Source organism: Panthera leo, chromosome B1 (assembly GCF_018350215.1).
Source record: "Panthera leo isolate Ple1 chromosome B1, P.leo_Ple1_pat1.1, whole genome shotgun sequence".
NCBI lineage: Eukaryota > Metazoa > Chordata > Mammalia > Carnivora > Felidae > Panthera > Panthera leo.
The window spans coordinates 48407291-48431161 of NC_056682.1; the positions used below are offsets into that span (position 1 = coordinate 48407291).

Here is a 23871-nt window from a genome sequence, read left to right on the forward strand (position 1 = left end):
CCATGCAGGTGAGGCATCGGCCCCCACCTCTGAGTAAGCAGTAGCTCTAGATTTTCCATTCTCTAATGTTGGGCCCCAAGGATTTAGGATCTGATTTTCCCAGTCTCTCTTCAAAACTGCCAGTTCAGTTTTAGTTCATAGGATTCTATTCCCCACTTCTCCCAAGACCCAATGTGCAGAAGAATTCACTGTTCCTTTCTAGATCCTTCTTTGCAGTTTGTACCAAAACAACACAAAGCCTTTCTGCTCTCCTCGCTAAGCATGAAAGGAAACAGAGCTGTGACAAAATGGCCACCAGTGGGAAACCGATGGGGTTCAGGGTCCCCAGAGGCCCCATAACCTGACTGCTTTCTCAGCAGACACGCAGAAGCACCGAATACCTTTCTGAACATGGACTCTGCCACCCTCTTCAATCTCACTCCACCTATCACCAACCCAAAAGACTAAAACATAAAAGCAGTTAGGTTGGGTGCAAAGCTCATAAAACCTAAGCTTCAGCATTGTACTATTTTCCTAAGCCACTGTAACCAACTACCACAAATTTGGTAGCTTAAAACAATACTTAGATACTTTTACTCTCTCACCGTGTTAGAGGCTACAGTCTGAAATCAGTGTGAGTAGGCCCAAGTCAAAGTGTCAGCTGGGCCACACTCCTAGAAGCTCTAGGGGACATGCATTCCTTGTCCTTCCCGGTTTCTGGTGACTCCCAGCATTTTTTGACTTGTGGGCCTGGCACTCCGGTCTCTGCCTCCATGATCCCATCACCTTAGCTCCTTCTGCCTGCGTCTTCTGTCTCTCTGCCTCCCTCTTATGAAGAGGCATGTGATGGCATTTAGGGCCCATCCAGACAATCCAGGTTAATGTCCCCATCTTGAGATTCTTAACTACATCTGCAAAGACCTTTTATCCACATAAGGTAACATGCACAGGTTCCAGGGATTAGATATGAAATCTTTTGGGGGACCATTTTCAGCCCTACCGCAAGGGCCCTCAAATACACAGCTTCTTCTTCACACCTGGGAGAGAGGGTTGCCAGAGGCTCCCTGGGCACATGGCACTTGTTGGGCCAGAAGGGGCCCTGCCAGCGGGGGCTTCAGAGCTCAAAAGAGCTTTTCTAAACCATCAACCGTGGAAAGCAAAACAAGATTGCCCACATAGAGAGTGTTCTCATGTGGGGGCAAACCTGAAATCCTTAAATCCAAAACTTGCGTTTATTTGTGTCTGCACAGAATAAAATTATGAAGAGGGGGTTAAAATCAGCCATGGAGAACTCACTAGGACCACCTTCATTTTCCATCCATACTACAGAAAATATGGCATCATTCCTGCCATCTAAAGAGGTGATTAACCTAGCAAAAGCCAGACGTGTGCAAACATAGTCAGTTATTTATTTAAATTCATAAGCATGTTATCTAGATTTTAGATCTGTGAGTTGTTTCAGTCACAGCTTTGTGATGATCTGGGCTTTGTCGTGACTCTTGTCCCTAGCACACCATCTCCCTGTTATCCGACCAAACCCTAGTTGAGATGCAGCTGTGAAGGGGTTCAGCTGATGTCAACTGAGTTTCAAATCCTTGGGTTAATCAAGAGAGATAAGGTGCTGGTTGGGTGTGACGCCATCAAATGGAAGCCCTTTACAAAGCCCACGGCCACTGATGCAGGGTCAGAAGCTGCTGGCGGCCGAGGGAGAAGGACTCAGACCAGGAGTTTCCACACTCTGTTCAATGCAAGCAGCCTGCATGTGAAAAAGGTCAAGAATCCAGAATATTCTCCTGATAGCTGGGAGCTGATTAAGCCAACACTGGGCGAACTGAATCAGAAAATGAAGGAAGTTGAGAGAGAGCCTCGTGAAGAAAATAGACGAGTGGAATCTCTCCAGACACCTTCATCATCAGAAATGCTGCTATATCCACACCCTATTTCAAAAGCACAGAGCCATCAGCAGACAGCTGTGTGAATACTGCCTGAAAGTAGGCTAATGTGGACCCAAGCCTGACTGCCAACTGGAGAACACATGATCATGAGAACACAAGTTGCCTGTGGCGTATCTGGATTCTGGGATGCAGACTTCAGAAGCAACTGCATTGTCCTGAGCTCCCCAAAGCTGGGACGAGACGGGCAGCATCATGGGGTGTGTGTTCTGTGGCTGCAGGGCCTGGACTGTTGCCAACAATGCTGTGGCCGGACTCCTGCTCTGCCCTGGACTTTGAACTTTGATCATGGCCGAGCCATGTAAAGGCTCTGCTGTCTCCTATAAGTGATCTACGGTGAGGACTCAGGATCTGTCCTGGGTGCTCTGTACCCTGAGCCCTGCACGGTCCTCTCCCTGCCCTTTTTCTGGGTTTCTCCCAGCACACACACAGACACACACACACACACACACACACACACACACACACACACACTGTGGAGGAGTGATGGGACTCTGCTGCCTCTGAGCCAGACAGATCCAGGACTTCGAAACAATTGGAACCTTGATTTCCATCCCATCGAAAAGACAAACAGACATCGCAGTTCCACATACTCGAGACTTCGTCCTTTCTGCGAAGCCGATGGCATAAACACAAAAATTGGAAGAAAAAAAAATAAGTGAAAGTCACCAGAAAGCTAGCACTGACTCCTGCCACCTTGGCATAACCCATTTTCAGGAAGACGGAAGTCAAGAGGACTTCCAGCAAAGGGAGGAAACATGCAGCCTTGTGCTTTCAGATTCTCTCCACTAGGTGGTGTGTGCTGAGCCTTTGCAAAAATCAAAATCAAAATCAAACATTTTGCGTGACTCCTATTTCCTTCCGAGTACAAATAGGAATTTTGCTTTCTAGGAATGGGAGGCTAAGCCCAGAAAAAAAGGAAACTGAATTCAGGTCCAATATTATGGGAGTCTGGTTTTTCTTGTTGTTGTTTTTTGTTGTTGTTGCTTTTCCCACCAGACTTCTGCCTTCTATTTTCTCTCTGGAACTATCACCACTGAATGCAAGGCAGAGATTCTCCCTGAACCTTCCTGATTAATAAATGGTTCAGCTTTTCAGTATCAGTCACCTGTGTTCTTCAGGCCCTAAGTGTGGGTGGAAGGAGCTATTGTCCACTCTTAACAGGTAAAAGGTTAACTGCTTTTTAGTGAGCCCCAAATATTCATGCTTAAAACCAGAAAGGCTCGCCCAAAACCTTGACTTACACCTTGCCATGTAAGAATAGCATAAAGAGGGGTGCCTGGGTGGCTCAGTCAGTTAAGCGGCCGACTTCGGCTCAGGTCATGATCTCACGGTCCGTGAGTTCGAGCCCCGCGTTGGGCTCTGTGCTGACAGCTCAGAGCCTGGAGCCTGTTTCAGATTCTGTGTCTCCCTCTCTCTCTGACCCTCCCCCATTCATGCTCTGTCTCTCTCTGTCTCAAAAATAAATAAACATTAAAAAAAAAATTAAGAAAAAAAAAAAAAGAATAGCATAAAGATTACCTTGTGCTGTAAAGTGAATCTACCAAATAAGAAGGGACAAAGTCAAAAGTTCTGAATTTCCATTCTGGCTCCACCTTTTAAACCAGTGAAACTGGCCAAGTCACAATTCATAAGAGCTCTCGGTTTCAACATCCACAGAATGGTAGTAATGGTTTGGAAAGCAAGAGATAAAACGTGCGTGAAATCTTAAGGCCTGAAATGCCCAATATCACTAGCTGTTAGGAAAATACAAATCAAAATCACAACAAGGTATTACTCGATACCAATTAGGATAGCTATTATTTTTTTTAAAAATTTAATTTAAATTTAAAAAAAAATTTAAAAACCTAACAAATGTTGGGGCACCTGGGTGGCTCAGTCGGTCGAGCGTCTGATTCTTGATTACGGCTCAGGTCATGATCCCAGAGTCATGGGCTCAGGCTCTGCACGGAGCGTGGAGCCTGCTTAAAATGCTCTCCCTCTCCTTCTCTCACTCTCAAATGCTTTAAAAATTTTTTGATTAAAAAAAAATAACAAATGTCGGTGAGGATATGGAGACATCGGAACCTTTATGCATTGCCTGTGGAAACCTAAAATCCTGCAGCTGTGGTGCAGAACACTTTGGCAGCTCCTCAAAAAGCTAAATATAGAATTTGCAGGTGAGCCGGCACTCCACTCCTTGGTATATACTCAAAGGGATTGAAAGCAAGAATTTAAACGGGTACTTGTACACGAATGTTCACAGCGGCATTATTCACGATAACCAAAAGATGGATACAGCCCTAGGGTCTGTCAACAGATGAATGAGTAAGCAAAATGTGGTATGTCCATGCAATGAATTATTATTCAGCCATAAAGAAATATGAAGTACTGACACATCACAACATAAATGAACCTTGCAAACATTATGCTACATGAAATGAACCAACACAAAAAGGACAGATACTGTATTATTCCATTTCATGAGGTACAGAGAATAGGCAAATTCATAGAGACAAAAAGTAGGTTAGAAATTACAACTGGCTTAGGATGACTGGGTGGCTCAGTCGGTCGAGCGTTCGACTTCGGCTCAGGTCATGATCTTGCGATCTGTGAGTTCGAGCCCCGCATTGGGCTCTGTGCTGACAGCTCAGAGCCTGGAGCCTGCTTGGGATTCTGTGTCTCCCTCTCTTTCTGCCCCTCCCCCGCTCATGCTCTGTCTCTCTCTGTCTCAGAAATAAATAAACATTAAATAATTTTTTTTTAAGTTATTGCTTCCTTTCATGGTTACAGAGTTTCTGTTTGGGGTAACAAATGAGATTTGGAAATAGATACCAGTGATGGTTGCACAACATAGTGAATGCAAGTATTGCCACTGAATTTTACACTTAAAAAAATAGTTAAAATGGTAAATTTCATGCTATGTATATTTTGCCAAAATAAGGAAATACAAAATAGTAATAGGCAGATCGAGACCAATTTAGCATTCAAAATCAAGAACAGCTTTGGGGATGGCATTTTTCTCGGTGACTATATTTGGTGATTAAATTCCCTTCTCCATTAAAAAAAAAAAAAAATCCCAAAGCCTGGCACGTAACTCATTCAAATCACATTTGTATTCAGCTCATGTGTGTCGAGTTTCTTCTGGCCCGCTTCATCCTCCCAACAATCCTGCAAGGCACCCGGGAACCACAGCCAAAAAACCTGCTGTCCCTACACAGTATCCTTCCAGAGCAGCTTCTAGGTATAGACTATCGCTTGATCTTAAGCAGAGAGGATAAGAGCAGAAGACACAGTGAAGCGGAAGGTGTAACATCCAGTGAATGAGTGCTCTGTGTGCCAAGCATTTTACATCCCTCCTTGCAGCCCAAATTCTACCTCTGCATTTCCCCAGATCCCTCAGTCGTAAGTAATTTCTCTATATCTGATATTTTCAGGCCTCTTTGAGACATTTCCACAATCTGCTCTAATGTAAGAGTTATATTTGCACGCGTCTCCTTTAGCATATCACGAGGACCTAAAAGGCAGGAGCCCTTCTTCACCCCTGCCTTCTCCCTCCTGTCACCCCCCTGCTCTCCCATCCATCTGCAATGGTTGTGGGGAATGTTGGCCATGCCCACTGTCCCAGCTGTCTCCAATCTGACAGCAGAGTGCGTTTGCCAAGTATTTTTCTCTACGAACAATTGCTTTTCATCTGTTTCATTTACTGTAACCTCAGCTGTTATCAGCTCCCCAAGACATCCACACACTAACAAATCCTAAGAAGGATAAGAAGTAAATGGCACCAGCAGAGAGAATATCTAAAGGGAGGCACTCTGAAAACATCCTGGACTCGGGCTTCAATCCAACAAAGCCCGAGACTTAGTTCGACATATAAAAAAGATGAATACCACCTGGTCCTTATTCCTCAATGAGCTGGCAACTGTCTTTGTACAAGCATCCTTCAGTGAAAATCAGAGCCCCCAAACTACAGAATATCGTCCCCTCATCACACAAGATAAACTCTGGAACAAGATGCTACTGATATACTTTCCACACATTATCTCACTTAAATTTTACATCAACTTAGTGAAGTCCTTCCCAGTCTGGCATCTGCTATGCCTCTGGTTCCTCTCACTAATCTCTACCCAGAACTCCGTTCTTCAGCCACACAGAACTACCTTCTGTCTGTTTCCTGAAGTTCCAAGTTATCTCTCTTCTGCAGTCCTCTATAAATGGTGCTTTTTCTGCCTGGACCCTCTGCCCTTGTCACTACCACCCACCCTGATGTTCTTCTGACTAATGTCTACTAATCTTTGAGGTCTTAGCTCAGAAGTCTCTTCCTCCTGAAAACCTCTTCCACACTCCAAGACTGAGTTTACTACCTACCCTTCAAGATACCATAGGACCCATTAATAATCTCTAAGGTGGCACTAATCAGACTCTTAAAATCAAAGTTCATGTTGACTTGTCCTTTTCCTCCCCTGAGCTTAGAGGTCAGTAAGAATAGGAACCAGGGGCGCCTGGGTAGCTCAGTCAACTGAGTGTCGAACTTCAGCTCAGGTCACAATCTCATGGTTCGTGAGTTCGAGCCCTGTGTCACGCTCTGTGAGGACAGCTCAGAGCCTGGAGCCTGCTTCGGGTTCTGTGTCTCCCTTTCTCTCTCTGCTCCTCCCTGACTTGTGCTCTGTCTCTGTCTCTCTCTCAAAAATAAGCATTAAAAAAAAATTTTTTTTTAAGAATAGGGACTACCTGTATACTTGGGACCACACTCATTATCGGGCACATGATAGTCAACATACATGACAGGTACTCAACAAATATCTGTTCAATGGCTACAACAGGTATGATTTTCCTGTATTTTAGAGGAAGCTGGAGCTAATGAGGTTTAGAAATGTGTCCAGAGACACAGGGCTTTTAGCAAAGTCCTAGATTTTTCTTTAATATTTTTTAAGTTTATTTATTTATGTTTAGAGAGAGAGCGTGCATGCACGAGTAGAAGAGGGGCAGAGAGAGAGGAAGAGAGAGAATCCCAAGCAGCTCCGTGCCATCAGCACAGAGCTCGAAGCAGGGCTCGAACTCACAAACCGTGAGATCACAACCTGAGCCAAAATCAAGAGTCTGATGCCTAACTGACTGAGCCACCCAGGTGTTCTGCAAAGCCCCCAGATTTGAGCCCTGGTCCTTCCCGTGCAATAGCCCACACTATAAAGCAAATCCCTCCACCAAAGTGTGTGAGAATTTAATCAAGGACTATGCAAAATGTTTCATTGGAGTCCTCAGTTCTTTCTTATTTTACCATAATAGTCCATCAGAACTCCCCCTCTCTACCCAGTGAAAATTCTAACAACTCATATTTACAAACATAAATCAAAGGCAGGAGCTGTGTTGATGAGGTGGGGGGCAAGGGAAGCTGAAAAAATAAACAAACAGAATCTCCTTTTCCTACAGTTTTCTTCCTCTTTCGATTAAATATGTTTTGCGGGCCCTGGTGTCAAATAACAAAGCTGAGAAATTTGCCAAAAACTTTCCCTTTCAGCTGATACAGAAGAACAGCCAACACAATGGACTGGTTGGGCTGCCCACCTAATTACTCTACTCCCGGAGCTTTTTAGAGCCTTTGGGGTCCCTGTAGAAGCCACCGTTCCATTTCAGGATAAGGGCCTTTTCATGAGAACCGGAAGACTTGTCAGGCTGGGCAGGAGATCGGTAGTGCCTGCCAGAAAGCAGCCAGGCTTCGACACGAGGAGTTATCTGCTGCTCCTTTGTGCTCTGCCCCACTGTGCTATCTGTTGCTGTGTAACAAAGTGCTCCAAAATTAAAAGCTTCGAAGAGCGAACTTTTATTATCTCTGTGGTCCAGGCATTCAAGCGACTTAGCCAGGTGGTTCCGGCACAGGGTCTCTTATGAGGTTGCGGTCAGGATGTTGGCTGGCACCAGAGGGTCCACTCCTCAGATGGCTCACTCACCTGAGCTCCTTGCTGGCTTTTGGCAGGAGGCTTCAGATGCTTGCCACTTGGGTATCTCCGCTGGGTCGCTACCAACACGTGGGTTCTTTCCCCACGCAAGCCAGCAACTCTCCAACACCAGTGGGGTGTCCCATGACTCGGTTCAAGTCTGACACTATCTACGTGCAGATCCCACAGGTTGAGGGCTCAGTCTCACGAGACCGCCCCACTTCAGACACCAGTCAGAAGTCCAGGGTGTCACCTGTGCTTCTGACTGACCGGCTATGAATCAGAGGTTCCCAGAACTCCCTCCTTGTGTTAGGCTAATACGCTAGAACAGCTCACAGAACTCAGGAAAGTGTTCACTCGCTACATGAGCGTTTATCACAAAGGATATTAAAGGACGCAAATCAACAGCCAGATGAAGAGATTCACAGGACAAGGTACGTGGGAAGGGGAGCAGAGCTCCATGCGCTGTGTCACTCAGAGAGATGTGTGAACACCTCCATATGTTCAACAACTGGAGGCTCTCCAAACCCTGTACTTACATACTGACACGTTTTTATGGAGAGTTTATTACATAGGCACGATTGATTATATCACTGGCCATTGGCAACTGAACTCTATCCTCCCCTCTTCAGCCCCTCTTTCCTTCCCAAAGGTCATAGGGATGGGACTAAAAGTTCTAACCCTCCAGTTGGATTCCCCCCGACCAATCCCCATCCTTAAGTCCCCTAAGGGCTTTCCAAAAGTCACCACTTGAACATAACAAGACACCCTTTATCACTCATCACAGAGGAAATCACAAAGGTTTCAGGCATTCTGTGCCAGGAACAGAGAGAAAGACCAAATATGCATTTCTTATTATAAATCACAATATCACACTCATGACATGGCAGCTGGTTTCCCTAAAGCAAGTTGTCCATGGAGAGAGCTCAAGGAGGAAACTGCAACGCCTTCTATGACCTCGTCTCTGAAGTCACATGCCTTCACTTCTACCACATTCAATTCATTACAAATCAGTAAATACAACCCACGTTCAAGGGGAGGAGAATTAGGCTCCACTTTTTAAAAGGATAAATATTGGGGCGCCAGCCTGGCTCAGTCAGTGGAGCAGGCGACTCTTAGTCTTGGAGTTGTGAGTTCAAGCCCCAAGTTGGATGTAAAGATTACCTAAAAATTAAAAAAAATCTCTAAGAAAACAAATAAAAGGAGAAATACAAAAACAATTAATGGACATATTTTAATGACACCACACCTATCAACTTAAGAAAGCATTAATTTAGGGGTTAAGTGTCTGGCTCTTGATCTCTGCTCAGGTCAAGATGTCACGGTTTGTGAGTTCGAGCCCTACATTGGGCTGTGCACTGACAGTGCGAAGCCTGCTTGGGATTCTATCCCTCCCTCTCTCTCTGCCCCTCCGCTGCTTGCTCTCTCTCTCTCTCTCTCTCTCAAAAGTAAATAAATACACTTAAATTTTAAAAAGCATTAATTTAAAAACACAAACCTCTTCCTTCCTCTCAGGGATCTTACCTCTCTCAGTTAAATGACCCAAGCTGTCCCAGGTTCTGAGAAGTTCCCACACATCAGAAATTATTTTCTTGATTCTAACACCCATTTATGAATGGTGTGAGCCCTTGCTCAGTCCAAAGTGTCTGTCATTCACCAATGAGTAGAATATTTACGGAGCGCCCTCTGTGTCCCAAGTACTTAGCAGTTAGAGGGGAATGCAGAGATAAAAGACAGTGTCCCTGTCTCAGATGGCTCCAAGTTGAATGCAGGTGAGAAATAAGTAACCACTTGTCACAAGGCAGTGGGAAAGTATTATGACAGGATTCTGTTTCTGGCGGTTATACCAGCCCATAAGGGAGAGAACTACACCAGACTGGAGAGTGAGAGGAGAAAAGGACACACCGACCAGGTAAGATAACCTTGGAGATGAGTTTTAAGTGATGAGTAGATAGAGCCACTTTAAAAAAAAGGGGGTGGGGGGTGGGGGGAGGCAGGGGGACTCACCAGGAGATCCTTGGCCTGTACGAGGCCATGCCGATGAGAAGGAACACGGACTATTTTGGAACTTGTGCAAGGTTGCTTAGGGCTGGTGTACAATACGATTGAGTGGGAAATTAGAAATGAGGTTAGACAGGTTGCCCTGCTGAGCTTGGATTTTCTCTGAAGCCAGTGGGGAGCCAGGGAACTATTGTAATCAATGGGGACAAAATGAAATGTGTGCTTAAAAAGGCCCCTACTCAGTTAGCAACCTAGAAAGAAACTTGGAGCAAATTCGAAATGGAGAGTAGGAGGCCAGTCTGGAAACAGTTAGGGTAGTCTAAGCAAGATATGAGCAGGACCAACCCCAGGGTACAGACCTGATGAATCAGGTGGGGGCAGGGGAGGAACTAAGGGAGCCTGAGTTTAGGTCTCAGGATTAGGCAACTGGAGGAAAGGGAGCCACATTGCTAATAAGACAGGAGATAGAGGAATGGGGAGAAGAGAGAAATCAATGTGGTTTAGAGAACGTTGGGTTTGAGTGTTTATAGGATAAATACTAACACGAAAGCCCCTCCATTAGTTTGGGCTCACTGGGCAGAGACTAGAGTTAACAGAAAACTAAATTATAGGGGTACCTGGCTGGCTTAGTGGGTAGAGACTGTGACTACAGATCTCAGGGTCATGAGTTCAAGCCCCATGTTGGGTGTGGTGCCTACTCAAAAAAAAAAAAAAAAAAAAAAAAAAACCTTTAAAAAAATCTAAATTATAGACTTTATGTGAAAAATTATGACTGTGTTGGGTTTTGCTTTATTTTCTTTTAATTATTTTTTTTTAATTTTGCCTTTACCCTCAAAGTGGGGCTAGAACTCACAACCCTGAGATCAAGAGTCACATGCTCTACCAACTGAGCCAACCCAGCACCCCTTGCCTTGTTTTGTCTTTATCTTTACTGTCTCCTGTTTGACCTGTCTTACCGAATCTTCTTTTGTGAACATGTAAGAATTCTCTAATTGTTTGGATTTAAATGGTTGTCTCCAAGTGCTTTTCAGTACTGGGAAATTTCTTTTCCTGCATATTTTTTTAAATGTCCCTTTCTAATTGGTAACGCTAGGATATATTCACACAGTGATATAATGTGTTACCATTTAAAATGGTTTGTATTTAAAAATATTTAACGAATGGGGGAAATCATTGTGAAGTACTCCTAAGTGGAAAAGAACGGGTATGATACATAAATAGTGCATACGTATAAATAGTACGTACAATAGGATTCTAATTTTCAGAAAAATATGTGTGCATCTATACTTAGAAGAAAAAATGGAAAGAAAAACAGCAAAATAGGGGCGCCTGGGTGGCGCAGTCGGTTAAGCGTCCGACTTCAGCCAGGTCACGATCTCACGGTCTGTGAGTTCGAGCCCCGCGTCAGGCTCTGGGCTGATGGCTCGGAGCCTGGAGCCTGTTTCCGATTCTGTGTCTCCCTCTCTCTCTGCCCCTCCCCCGTTCGTGCTCTGTCTCTCTCTGTCCCGAAAATAAATAAAAAACGTTTAAAAAAAAAAAAAAAAAAAAAAAAAAACAGCAAAATATCATTCTGAGTATTGAGAATTTGAAATGATTTTTTATTTCCTTGTTGTGTCTTTATGCATTTGCCAAACTCAAAACAATGCATATTTAATATCCCAGGGTTTAAAAATTCATATTGTTTCCAAACGGTTTGCCTTATAAATTTATTCTATATCTATAGTGGCAAATTTTAAAACCGAAAATAAATTCACCAAATCGGCAGAAGTTATCTCTGGATTGCGGGACCAAGAGCAATAGGTTTTTCTTACACTTTTTTGCATTTTTTCCCCATAATGGAAAGGTTTACAATTAGAAACAGGTTTTTAGGAGGAAATAGATTTCATTCCTTCCTCTGGCTCATAAAGTTTCACTATCAGGAAAGAACCTGGTGTTAGTCATTTGCACCTCTGTGTGAATTTGACACCTCTCCCTCAGAGGTATTTACTGTCCCCTTATGTTCTCTAATTAAGAGGAAACCTGAGTTCCATAATGTCAGATGTCACGTAGCTGAGCCCACCTACTATCCCACCAGACTTCCTTTTATTTTTTTTAAGTTTATTTACTTGGGGGGGTGGGGGGGAAGCATGAGCGGGACAGGGGCAGAGAGAGAGAGAGGGAGAGAGAGAGAGAATCCCAAGCAGGCCCCACACTCAGCATGGAGCCTGACTTGGGGCTCGATCTCACAAACCATGAGCTCATGACCTGAGCCAAAATCAAGAGTCAGATGCTTAACCCTCAGACACACCCAGGAGCCCCTCCTCCCCCACCCAACACACACCGGACTTTCATAAGGAGTTATGCCCTCATAGGAGATGCCCTCTTCATGAGCCATCCTTCTTCTGCCAGGGACGAAGAGCTCTTGTCCACAGTTTTCTCCTTCGATCATCTTTCTTTCCTATTTCTGCTCCTCAGTGTTCAGTGTTCAGATTCCTTGGCTAATAAAGCATGTTGGCTGCATGGAGCTACTTATAAGAAAAACCAGAGCAGCCTCCAGTGGCTGGAGAGGTGAATTCCTCCCAGATCTCTTTTTCTTGCTCGTAACCCCAAACTGCTTCTTTTTTTGCTTTTTTCTCCCAGTTCATTTATCCCTACAAGTCCTGGATTTTCTGAGGCAACACAGTTACAAATATCCTGTGCACATACCCTTGCTTTTGTCAGATCATGCATTTTCGATTCTTGGTTCAGGAAACGTGGTCACCATAGATGACCTCCCTAAGAGCCTCAAACAGCCCTGAAAAGTCAACGGCGCTGGGTAGAAATCAGAATTCTCCATCTACAGTTGAGGAGGGAAGTCTCCGTGAGGTTAGGTGGTTTGCCACAGGCAGTGAAAATGGCCTAGAGCCAATACTCAAGCACTGTGTTCCTTTATTTACTCCTGTTTTCCTGGGCTCTGAAATTCCCTTACTAGACACAAAACCTTTCATTCCATCTTTGGAAAGAAGTCCTAGATGCCAGCCGAACTTGAAGGAAATGACTCATTGTGAACAGCTGAGTTTCCTAGATAGCTGAGGGCTTGCTTCCCTATCATCCATTTCCACTCCTTCCTCCCTGCTTTATCCCCCTTCCTCTCCTCTGTTTCCCTCGATTACTTTCAAACTATTTGGAATAGTCTATGCTGCCTTGGAGTGTGAGTTACAGCCCCCACCCCTATCCACATGGCTGCTACAGCCACTGCCTAGCAGAACACGCTACATAAGGAGTAGCAAGCCGGTTGGGGGGGAGGGGGAGGAAAACTGGGTCTACATTTTTCTAGAGCACAGGAGAGGCACCAAACTTTCATCATCACCTTCAACCATCCAACACAATATACGGCAAAGTTGCTTGCCTTCTTAGGAAAAAAGAGCTGAATTTATCCTTTGTGTGACAACACAAGAATATCCTGATAAACCTAATAATAGCCTAATATTTATTTAGTGCTTACCAGGCACCAGACACTATTCTAATTGCTTTACACATATGAATTCCTTAATCAATATCCGTGCATCGTTCAGTTTTTTGCAATCCCGTAAATCAGCACTGCTTGAGGAGCTATTGAAGTATGGGGACTATCTGCCTCTACATTTTTTAATTATTGGATTTTTTTTTTTTTGCCTTTTTCTGAAGGCATTGCTATTAGGTTGCAAAATATCACCATTCTAGATTTCTGATTTGCTTCCTTTAATCTCCTACAGATTTAGAAGGAGAAACCAATCATGTTGAAATTCTATCCAGAGAAAGGTAAATATGCATTGATAGGGGCACATAAGTAAAACATATTAACAATCATGACCGTGTGGCACCCAGAGAGAAATATATTCGATATATCTGTCTCATTCCTCTTAGGTGCCAGAGGCTTTATTTTAACTCTTTATGTTGAAATAATTTCCAATTTACAGAAAAGTTGCAAGAACAGTACAAGGAACTTCCATACACTTTTCACCAACCTTTCACTAACTCTGGGTAGAAGTATCTCAGTGAGTTCATGAGGTATAATTTCTCAGGATCACTAGTAAAGAATGTCACCATTGTAGGATGTTTAGTCTCATCTATAAAGAACTTACCAAACTCAACACCTGAAAAACAAATAGTCCAGTGAAGAAACGGGCAGAAGACATGAATAGACACTTCTCCAAGGAAGATGGCCAACGAACACATGAAAAGATGCTCAATATCACTCAGCATCAGGGAAATACAAATCAAAGCCACACTGAGATACCTCCTCACACTGGGCAGAGTAGCTAGAATGAACAACTCAAGAAACAACAGATGTTGGCAAGGATGTAGAAAAAGGGGAACCCTCTTGCACTGTTGGTGGGAATGCAAACTGGTGCAAGCAATCTGGAAAACAGTCTGGAGGTTCCTCAAAAACTTAAAAATAGAACTACCCTAGGACCCAGCAATAGCACTGCTAGGAATTTACCCAAGGGATACAGGGGTACTGAGGCATAGGGGCACTTGTACCCCAATGTTTACAGCAGTGCTTTGAACAATAGCCAAATTATGGAAAGAGCCCAAATGCCCATCAGCTGATGAATGGATAAAGAAGACGTGATTTATATATACAATGGAATACTACTTGGCAATGAGAAAGAATAAAATATGGCCCTTTGTAGCAACATGGATGGAACTGGAGGCTATTATGCTAAGTGAAACAAGTCAGTCAGAAAAGGACAGATATTATATGTTTTCACTCATATGTCATCTTGAGAAACTTAACAGAAGACCATGGGGGAAAGGAAGTAGAAGAAAAAAAAAAACAGTTACAAACGGAGAGGGAGGGAGGCAAACCATAACAGACTCCTAAATACTGAGAACAAACCGGGGGTGGATGGGGGGTGGGGGAGAGGGGAAAGTGGGTGATGGGCATTGAGGAGGACACTTGTTGGGATGAGCACTGCGTGCTATATGTAAGCAATGAACCACAGGAATCTACCCCAAAAGCCAAGAGCACACTTTACACACTGTATGTTAGCCAATTTGACAATAAATTATATTAAAAACAAATAAGTTAATTAAAATTAAAATTAAAAAAAAGAACTGTTTAGTCTGTATACATTTACTCTCCTAATTTTTCCTCCCACCATGAATGACTAAGAATCAGCTAAATTAATTTTTGCTACCTATTTTCAACCTGAAATCAGAAGTATGGAAATCCCTAGAGACGTCATTGAGACCACTGACCCGATGAACTGTAGAAGTTAACTTAAACTATTTCAGATTGAAGAAAATTAATCCCAGCTTCTGGCTGTACTATATATTTATTCATAACACACATGTATTGCTAGGAACATTTTGGGGTGGTTTTGGTTTGTTTTTCAATGTTTATTTTTGAGAGAGAAAGACAGAGTGTGAGTGGGGGAGGGGCAGAGAGAGAGAGGAAGACACAGAATCTAAGCAGGCTCCAGGCTGAGCTGACAGCACAGAGACAGAACCAGGGCTTGAACTCGGGAATGGCGAGATCATGACCTGAGCCGAAGTTGGACGCTTAACCGACTGAGCCACCCAGGTGCCCTGCTAGGAACATTCTGTAACAGATCTAACACTGTCAGAAGTCCTATTTATCTATTCTTGGCCTCTAATGTGGAAGCACACCTGACTTCATCAAGGATGAAGAATACTTTATAAACTAAAAAAAAAGTCTTTTAATTTCTCTCCAGTCCTCCCTTCTGCAGCCAAATTACTCATCAGTAAAAGTTTTTTGGTGTTTTGTTTTGTTTTGTTTTTTGCAAATGATCGTATTTTCTAATCTCTGGAATCTGTGTTGCTAAAATGAATTTTAAAAGATTGACAGGTAAGGACTATGTCCTGCACATGGTAGAGACTTTCAGTGCTTAAGCTAGTGTTGAATTAAACACCACGCTGATTTGAATTAAATGCTGAATTAATGCTAAATTAAATACCAGGAGGTTTTGACCATTGGTGAAAAAAATGTCAAGATGATCTTCCTCATGGTCTCTCTAGACCACGCTCCCATTCGTGCAACCCAGAACTGGACATACTCCTTAAATTTTCATTTATTTAGTCACTCATTCAACATTTATATTGTAGGGTATCTGTTCTCTTAAGAAAAAGCCAAAACAAACAAAAAAAAAGGAGCAGAGGCACCTGGCTGGCTCAGTCGGAAGAGCATGCAACTCTTGATCTTGGAGTTGTGAGTTTGAGCCCCATATTGGGTACAGAGATTACTTACAAATAAAATCTTAAAAAACAAACAAATGAAAACTGTATTGCTACCATAAATGATTATTTGAGCACATACTGAATTGTTGCCATTCCTACTCAGCTCAAAACACATAAATACATTTAATGTAAAATTATACTTTAGAAGTATATAGCCATTTTTAATGTGTTATAATATGAAGTGCACAGTACCACCTGTGAAATAATCTCTACACTCAACATGGGGCTCAAATAACAGCCCCAAGATCAAGCATCACATGCTCCACTGACTTGAGCCGACTTGATTACCCCAAGACTAATCACAGCTGTTGACATAACTCTAAGTGTACAAGAAATACAGGGGTAGAAGAAAATTTTAATTGAACTATGAAGAAACAGTCAAATAAGTCCAGTATGTGGGACATCCTTTAAGGCAATGGGCTGGTATGTCTAATAAGCCAATGTAATGAGGGGAAACATGGTGGAGGGATTGTATTCTTAGTTCAAAGACCTAACAACCAAATGTAATTCATGAACATCGGTTGGGTCGTTGTTGAAAAAAATACGCTACAGAAATTTCTCCTCAGGGTGCGCCTGGGTGACTCAGTCGGTTGAGCTTCCGACATTGGCCCATGATCTCATGGTTTGTGAGTTCAAGCCCTTCATGGGGTTCTCTGCTGTCAGCATAGAGCCCTCTTCATATTCTCTGCTCCTCTCTCTCTCTCTCTGCCCCTTACCTTCTCTCTCTCTCTCTCTCTCTCTCTGCCCCTTACCTTCTCTCTCTCTCTCTCTGCCCCTTACCTTCTCTCTCTCTCTCTCTCTCTGCCCCTTACCTTCTCTCTCTCTCTCTCTCTCTCTCAAAAATAAATAAATAAACTTAAAAATATATATCCTCAATTGGAGAAAATTGAGTATACCTCTTAAAATACATAGAAGAATTACTATCAATTTCCTTAGGTTTCATAATGGCACTGGGGGTATATATGAGAATGTGCTTATTTTTAGTAAGTACATGATAAGGTATTTGAGATAAAAGGATGTTGGGGATCCACAAATTAATTATAAATTTATATTTATAAAACAGCAGAAAATTATGTGTGTATGTAGATAGATAGATATAGATATATCTCAGCAAGAAATTAGAAATAAGTCACATACATATTTATATAAACATGTTTATACATACACAAATAGAGCAAATGTGACAAAACATTAACAACTGTTTAATCTAGAGGATGAAGAATATTCATTTCACTATATTTTTAAATTCTCTTTAAGACTGGAATTCTTTAGCATAAAATGTTGATGAGAAAAATACATAGCAATAGAAAGGAAAACCTCTACACACTAGAAACGGGAGGAGTGCTAAGAGAGGGACGAACCCACGGGTCCTGCAGCGGGGTGAAGACCAGGCAAAGAGGGGGGCTGAGTTTTCAATGAACAAAGCAAGAGTTGGCCCCACAGGCGCACCAGGTCCTGCAGAGACGTGTAAAGTTAAGAGCTGGGAGCAAATACTCGTCCAGCAAAACGAGCAAGAAATCTGATGCTGACAGAGGTTGAAACAAACATGCTCAGAACCTTGGAGGTTGAACTAAACATTCCCAGAAACTTGGTACCAGATCGTGAGACCTCAAAGAGCAGCGAAGACCTATATTAGCGGCCCATTCTCCTCTAGCTCAGGCTGAAAGTGGCCCCAAGGGAGAACAATGAAAACGAAAACTATCTACACCCACATCGTTTGGTGTCTGCTTTAACACGCCCTTCCTATTCCACGGCCCCTTCCCATTCCACCGCCCCTTCCCATTCCACAGCCGTCAGTAGCATAATTTTGCTATCCCAGGTGATTTGTATCCAAGAAAGGAAAAGTTGCAAATAACTTTGTAGCTCATCATGGGAACTCATCATAAGACCCAGCGATTCAAGAAAGCATCAACACAGAGTTCACATTCCAGGACTCTTTGAATGCCTTGTCTCAAAACCCTCACCTTGCTATTGCCGCAAATCCCAAACTCTTATACCATGATAATTACCTCGTTGCAACCAAGTCCCTGAGTTGAAAGACCTGCCTTAAACCACAGTTCAACATCCCAGTCAGTCAGGTCTTGTGGAGACGCTATCTGTGGACTTGTCATTCTCCCTTCCTCTAATAAGCAATAAACACAGTTTTTTGCTACCAAGAGGTTATTTGGGTACAATTTAGGAAGCCAGCATTCTACAAGGACAAAGAAAAAACTCTATAGCCAACAAAGGAAAAAGGCAGATTACAATAAAGTCATGGCAAGAATACTGAAAAAAAAAAACAAAAACAAAAAAAAACTTTTCATCAGCAAAAATAAATGCTGGAAGACAAAGAAGTAATATCTTTGATGTGCTGAGGAAACAAAATTGGAACCAAAATTTCTAAAGTGAGGCAAAATATCATTTACAAGTCGAGGCAAATGAGAAATTTTTTGACACTTAAGCACTTAGAAATTACTACTAATAGACCCTCACAAAAAGAAATACTAAATAAGAAAAAAATGAACCTAGAAGGGATGAAAAGGACAAAGAAGCAAGAGTATGCAGAAGAATTGTTAAAATATGCTGGTAAGTCTAAATAAATACTGAATGTGAAAAAAATTACAACATCAATCATTTTGTGTGTGTTTTCAAAAACCAGCTGGCACTCCCAGTTAAAGATAGCATATTAAAAGCTACCATTTGATTCTGCTTCTTCCTGAAACCCCACAAAAAATGACAATCAACAGATTTTTTTTTTCAAACATGAAGCCCACCAGAATGAAAAGAACAGGAAGTATTTCAGCAGCAACAAAATGCTGGATGCCGAAAAGCAGGAGGCAAGTCAGTTGGGGAATATTGGCGATCGATCTGATTTACAGGACAGAGCACCCAAAAGGCCAGGCAACTGGCAACGCTATCTGTCAGTAGAGGTGAGCGGAAGACGGACGAAACCCACAGACTGCACTGGGCATCTTTTAAGGTGAACTCGACAGATCTATCACTGCACATCAGGCATTTGCTCTTCCCCTCCCCCAGCATAAGACTGGAGGCTCACTCTCTGAAGATTAAAAGAGAGGGTCTCTTGACGAGGGGAATATCAGGGGTGTTTGAGCACGCTGGTATCCTACTAAAAACAGGAGGATGCCCAGGAAACCAGGCTTCCAGAAGCCAAAGGAATTCCGAGAATGAGAATAAGAGGAGATCCCAGGGCAACGGCTCTACACTAGCGTAGAGATGAGGATAGGTCAGAAAGGTCCAGAAAAGACTTATGGGAAAAAAAACAAAAAACAAAAAACAAATGACACTGAGAAAGTAATTGATATATTTGCCAAGAGGAGATTTAGGCAATTAGGGGAAAGTGTGAGGCTGAATTAGTGAGACATCTGCTGGAAATTAAACAAACAATAATTCTTAACTGAATGGAAAACAAAGTTATGCAAGAGAGGAAAAGTAATAGCAAACAACATGGTTCAACTGTGAATAATAATTATATTCACACTGGCTACTTATAAACAAAATTATGATATAACTGTTGAAGGCAAATGCATAGAGGGCACGTGGGTGGCTCAGTTGGTTAAGCATCTGACTCTTTTTTTTTTAAGTTTATTTATTTATTATTTATTTTGAGAGAGACACAGACTGCATGAGTGGGGGAAGGAGAGAGAGGGAGGGAGAGAGAATCCCAAGCAGATTCCACACTGCCAGCACAGAGCCCGATGCGAGGCTCAAACTCCCAAAACTGTGAGATCGATCCGGACCTGAGCCAAAACCCAGAGTATGATGCTTAACTGACTGAGCCACCCAGGTGCCCTGAATCTGACTCTTGATTTCAGCTCAGGTCATGATCTCACAGTTTGTGCATTCAAGCCCTGCACTGGGCTCTCGTGCTGATAGCACAGACCCTGCTTGGGTTTCTCTCCCTCTCCCTCTCCCTCTCCCTCTGCCCCTCCCTCCCCCAAAATAAATTAATTAATTAAAAAAAAAAAAAAAAGACAAATGCAAAGAGAGGGATGTTTGTCTATATTTTGGTGGGGGACGGAATAAAGAGAAAAAACCCTCAATGTTCATAGTGAGAAATCAGTAGGGAATGTCTAAAACTTAAAACTCAAAAAACAGCAATATAAACGTATTATTGAGAGAGAGATAAGATTAAAGAAATACCTGGCGTTTTTCAATATGTTTGCTTCCAGGCAGTAGGGAACCAGGATGAGAAGTAAGGGCGAAGGGGGAAGACCCAGATGGAGAGCTGTAAGCAGAGGGTTGCTGTTGTTTTACAAGTATTGCAGAAAACACAGATTTTTTTTCTTTTAATTTTTTTAACGTTTATTTATTTTTGAGAGACAGAGACAGAGCATGAGTGGGGGAGAGGCAGAGAAAGATGGAGACACAGAATCTGAAGGAGGCTCCAGGCTCTGAGCTGGCAGCACAGAGCCGGAGGCGGGGCTTGAACCCACAAACCGTGAGATCATGACCTGAGCCGAAGTCAGATGTTCAACCGACTGAGCCCCCCAGGCGCCCCTGCAGAGAACATCAATCTTTATGCGTGTTATGGGACTGATGACCATGAAAACAAAGAATTTTTTTTTTTTTGAGAGAGAGAGCATGAGTGGGGGAGAGGGTAAGTGGGGGAGAGAGAGAGAATCTTAAGCAGGTCTCCCAGGACCCCTAGGATCATGACCTGAGCCAAAATCAAAAGTCGGGTGTTTAACCAACCGAGCCACTACCAAAGAAATTTTTCTAAGGCTGGACTCAAAGTACTGGATAATAATGACAAAAAAGATGGGAGAAAAAGTATTTCTGAAGGAAATTAAAATAAAAATCTTCACGGTAGAGAGTGAAAGTACCAATTAGATGTAGACTTTGTTTAACTTAAAAATTGACAGAGAACAAAAAACCTAGGTAAACCCAACCAAAGAAGGAGGGAAAAAAGAGTGAGAGAGAGAGAGAAAGCATGATAAATTGAAAAAGACACAAAATAAGATGGCAGAAATTATTTTCAATACATCAGTAATCACAATAAATACAAAACGAGAATCACTATTAAAATAGCGATTTTTTTAAACCTAGTTATAAATAGTTTATACGAGTTACACTTAAAATGAAGTGTATATACATGTATTCCAAAGATTTTTTTAAAAAGTTTTAGACGACTCACCAACTAAAAAAAGTTATAGGGGAGCCTGGGTGGTTCAGTCGGTTAAGTGGACCTAGCAGACCTCGATTTCCACTCAGGTCATGATCTCACAGTTCATGAGATAGAGCCCCGAGTTGGGCTCTGCACGGACAGCACAGAGCCTTCTTGGGGTTTTCTCTCTCTCTCTCTCTCTCTCTCTCTCTATCTATCTATCTCTCTCTCTGCCCCTCCCTGGCATGCTCTCTCTCTTTCTCTCTCAAAATAAACATTTTTTTAAGTTATAAATATTCATTTTTTTGTAAACCTGTGAATGTTATGTATCTAGGACCACAAAAATGGGCAGAAGTAGACCAAGGGATTAACAAGTCCATAAACCTGGGAAATTTTTTTTTTTTTTAATATTTACTTGTTTTTGAGAGACAGAGACAGAGCATGAGAGGGGCAGAGAGAGAGGGAGACAACAGAATCTGAAGCAGGCTCCAGGCTCTGAGCTGTCAGCACCAAGTCCTACACAGGGCTTGAACCCACCACCAAGAGATCATGACCTGAGCCGAAGTCGGACGCTCAACCAACCGAGCCACCCAGGCGCCCCAAACCTGGGAGATTTTAATCCATCTCTCAAAAGCTGATAAATCAGGATTAAAGAAATAAGGATATAGACTATTTTAAAACGTTATATAGGATGAAAATAAAAATAGAAACGTCCATTCCAAAACAGAGATTAACTATTCTCTGCAAGCATGTGCAGGATATTTGCTAAAATTGGCCACACAGGAAGCCACTAAAAAGAAAATCTCAACCAATTTCATAGAACGGACATTGAAAATTACTTCATATGGATTGCTGAAAAATTGAGAAATGTAGATGTTTTTAAAGCACAAGATAGAAATTATCCGTCATTCCCCTTTGGCTGGAGATTACCTCTTTTAATATTCGGCGTATTTCCTCTCAGTCTTCTTCAAAATGTGTATTTATAGCTGCTCTTCTTTTTATTTTCTTCTTTTTTAAATAGGGACATTTGCTGCATTTTCCCTTTTGATTCTTGCTTTATTTGCGAATAATGTCCTGGTTCATTTCTGCTAGAAGAGCTCTAGCCTCTCTAGAGTTTATTTTCATTCCAAAGCCAGGCTAATTGCCATAACGTGTGGCTCTTAGAAGAGAGTGAATATTCACAGTGGTCAGATGTGCTCACCTAGAGGTAAACCAGAAGGAAAGGGGCTACCGAATGCATTGGATGGAGAGGTGGAGAAGGATGGCGTTAGAGTTGAAGCAAAAACCAGACTGTCACTCTACCAAAAGGACTGCGTACCTCCCCGTTACCCCCAATTCAGACCCAGCAGGAGCCCGGCAGAGGAAATCCGAACACCAGGCTGGCTGACGCCGAGAGGACAGGCCCACCTATCCCACGTGGGGACCTGGGGGGAGAGAAGGTGCTAACTAGGGGCCCAGGAAGAAGCCGAAGGACGGGCACTGGGAGAATTGGGAGAATGGAGAACTAGAAGAGTTAAGTCAGAATCAACACGGGGCGCCTCGAGTCTTCTGCCCCGCCTCCCCTCACCACACCACACGCCCACCGCTAAATAAAGTCGCCCCTGTCTGTCCTCTGCTTGCTACCGCAGCCTTCGGGTGAAAAGGCCATCTAAACTGGCAGCAGAGCCCTGTGGACGAGCCCAGGAGCGGTGGGCGTGGCGGCACTTTGGGCGTGGTTGGCGGGAAGCCAGGTGCCGCTTCTGCTTTGTCTTGTGTAGCCGAAAGCCACACGGTGCAGCAGCCGGCGTCCCCAACCGCTCCAGCCTTCGGCGCGCGCACCTGGCGGATCCTGTGGGTGGGAGCCACGCCCCCTAAGGGCCCAGGGCTCAAGGCTTGAGAATGCCTTCCTTCCTGTAAGTTACACTACGTGCCTGACACGCAGTAGGGCTTGGTACGTTTTAGCCATTGGTATTATTTTTCTTTAGGTATGCGTACTTGCTACAGTGATTTGAGGCACAAGCTTTGGTTTAAAACAGTCATGGGTTTAAATCCATGCTCAAATCCCACGTATTAGCTACTTGGCTGCTGCAGGGTAGATTTACCACAACTCTAAACCCATTTCCTCAACCGTAAAATGGAATTAATAATATCCACTTCATGGGATTAAATTAGCTAATCTATGTAGAGCACTTAGCGTAGTGCCCAGCTCACAGTTAATGGTAGCAGTTGGAATTACCATTTAACACATGGTTGTTGGTCTTCCTTCCTTCCCCACCCCCCACTCTCCTTCTTCTCCCTCTCTCTCTTATTTAAATATTTTTGGGCAAAGGAGGCATTTCTTTTGAGACCGTTTGGAGACCTATTCCTATTTTTTAGTAGCCTCATTTTTCCATCTTAGTTCATCCCCATATAGTGTGTCCATTCATGACTTCTAGTACTGAGAGCAGAGATTTAAAGAAATATAGAAGTAAAATATAGGTCATAGGTCCTTTGATAGATGTCTGTATCAACACAAAGAAAGAAACAGACAAAAGAGAGTGAATCTAGAAGACTTTTTAAAGGAAGTGATTCGTCAGCCTCATCTTGAAATATACACGTTTGGAATCAGATAGCCTTGGGTTTCCACCTGTGCTTTGCCATTTACTAGCTGTGGGTGAGTAAACTCATCTAGCCAAGCGTCAGTTTCCTCATGTATTCAGTGAAGGTAATAACACCCACCTAAAAATTGGGTGGGATTAAA

The 23871-nt window shown here is 42.9% G+C and overlaps 1 long non-coding RNA gene across 4 annotated transcripts in view; it reads right to left on the minus strand.

Annotated features, from left to right (window-relative positions):
* LOC122217634 overlaps positions 1-22932 on the minus strand; it is a 186238-nt gene extending 163306 nt beyond the window's left edge. For 3 of the 4 annotated variants that reach the window (XR_006201601.1, XR_006201600.1, XR_006201603.1), the window contains exons 1-2: positions 22083-22932; positions 20189-20273 (exon numbers count right to left, since the gene is read on the minus strand). This is a non-coding gene — a long non-coding RNA (uncharacterized LOC122217634). The remainder of the gene's footprint in view (positions 1-20188; positions 20274-22082) is intronic. The other variant, XR_006201602.1, reaches the window with a different exon arrangement.
* Positions 22933-23871: the final 939 nt, after the last annotated feature.